The following is a 2,403-nucleotide window of genomic DNA, read 5'->3' as shown; positions in this document are numbered from 1 at the left end:
GCCAAAACTGTACAACTCAATGAACTTCAATACAGTTGAAATTGGCATTATATAAATTTTAATGTATATGTGTTTGTGCATGTGGGGAAAAGCCTGTGGAGTCCAGAAGAGAGTGCCAGATCCTCTCTAGAGTTGGAGTTACAGTACTGGGAATAAAATCCGGGTCCTCTGTAAGAGCCACTTGTGCTCTTAACTGATGTGCCATTTCTCTGCTCATCCCCACCCCACTGCCCAGGTTTTCTTTTGTGTGTTGTTTGGGTTTTTGTTTGTTTGTTTGATTTGGTGTTTCTGAAATAGTGTCTCCCTATGTGGCACTGACTGCCCTAGAACTCACTATGTAGACCAGTCTGTCCTCAAACTCACAGAAATCTCCCTGCCTCTGCCTCCCAAGTGCTGGGGTTAAAGGTGTGTCCCCATTGTCCAACTTTTATCGTTGTTAGTGGAAGAATGAACACTTCAAGACTTCATCCTAGGGAGAAGTCAGGGAACCCAGTATTTTTGGTTTGGTTTGTTTTGGTTTGGTTTTTCGAGATAAGATTTCCCTGTGTAGCCCTGGCCTTCCTGGAATTCATTCTGTAGAGCAGAATGGCCTTGAACTCAGTTTCATCTGCCTCTGCTTCCCCAAAGTGATGGGTTTAAAGGTGTGTATTACCACCGCCTGCCAGGATTTTGTTTGTTTTTTGGGTTTTGTGGTTTTTTTGTTTTTGTTTTTGTTTTTCAAGACAGGGTTTCTCTGTGGCTTTGGAGACTGTCCTGGAACTAGCTCTTGTAGACCAGGCTAGTCTCGAACTCACAGAGATCCGCCTGCCTCTGCCTCCTGAGTGCTGGGATTAAAGGCGTGCACCACCAACACACCCAGCAGGGTTTTTTTTTTTTTTTAGATTTGTTTTTATTTGAATTAGAAACAAGATGGTTTTACAATTCCAGTTCCCTCTCCCTCCCATCTTCCCCTACCACCACCACCCCAACAGGATTTTGTTTTTTAAGTGAAAAAAATAACTCCTCAACCACAATGACTATTCTAAAATGTCCACAAGGAGGCAGCACCTCCATGCTGTTTGTGCCTGAAGTATGAGTTTCTTGGAAAAGCGCCTCTATACGATGAAGCTTCATTTTCTTAATCATGTAACACAAGGATATCCATGTTCATGAAATTATTGTCCCTAATCCCAATCCAGTCCTCTAGTAGAAGATTCTTTTTTTAAAGTGAAGGTTTGTTTTCTGTGACTATAAAGATCTTACATTTTAAAACCCACAAGTGATTTGAGCATCTTTTTCCTCTAGACATACACAGGTCACCATGCCACTGTGCTCATTTAAATGCACATGCCATGATTTGATTAATTAAAAAATATTTTCTACTAAGTATTCAAATAATGCTTCATTGAATAGATCAGTACCAAATTTTGAAATAAATAGTAGTGAAAGATGATCCCACCCCCTCAAGGGGTCATGACCCACAGGTTGAGAACTACCAAGGTTACAGAGAGAAACCCTGTCTGGGGGGAAAAGAAACAGAATTCATCTTCTGGGTTAGGGGAGATCTGGAGTCCTCCCAGGCCCAGGCAGCACCAAGCCCAGACCTGACTGGGGGTCTGGCTCAGCCCAGGAGATAAAGAAGAGAGTGATAGTAGCCTGCCTTCACCTTGCTGCCTCTGCTGTTACTGTGCCATGGCCAAGGCTTCAGAGCTCTCTGGGAGAGCTTCTGGAAAGTTCTGAAACTTGCTAAGGCTGCTGGGGTCCTGGAATCCAGGTCAGGGATCAGAACATGGTTTGAAGTCTCAACTACTCCATTCATATCTCAGGTATCCCTTTCAGCTCCAACAACCCATCTTTGACTTTGTTCAGGCAGTGGCTGGAACAGCAGTGAGGGCCTGGAGCAGGAAACAGCAGGAGTCAGAGCCAGGAAGAGGTAAGTAGTGAAGTCCACAGGGGGAGAAGAGGCGCCTGGAGTGGGATGATGGTAAGCCACAGGTGTGGCCTCATGTCCTCTGCTGCACTGAGGAAGGCCCTTTCTCTGAGCTCTGGTGGTGGTCGAGCTTCCCCCCAGGGATCTGGGAGTATCCTGGGGCTGCTGGACTTTTGGGGCCCCGTTTGTCTCTGAGACCAGTGACATCTCCAAGAGGGATCATTCAACCAGCCTATTGTTTAGCATCTCCCCTTCTCTAAAAGAAAATATTTTTATTTTACATACAGTGGTGTTTTGCTTGAATGTATGTCTGTGTGAGGGTGTTGGGTTCCCTAGAACTGAAGTTCCAGACAGTTATAAGCTGCTATGTGCGTGCTGTGAATTGAACCCTGGTCTTCTGGAAGAGCAGTCAGTACTCTTAAGCACTGAGCCATCTCTCCAGCCCTTCTCTCAGCATCTTCTCAGGGGCAATGCCTGTTGTCTTTGGAGATACA

The sequence above is a fragment of the Cricetulus griseus genome, chromosome 5, assembly GCF_003668045.3.
Source record: "Cricetulus griseus strain 17A/GY chromosome 5, alternate assembly CriGri-PICRH-1.0, whole genome shotgun sequence".
NCBI classification, from domain to species: domain Eukaryota; kingdom Metazoa; phylum Chordata; class Mammalia; order Rodentia; family Cricetidae; genus Cricetulus; species Cricetulus griseus.
The sequence above is the reverse complement of the archived record's forward strand: the minus strand, read 5'-3'. Positions refer to the sequence as shown.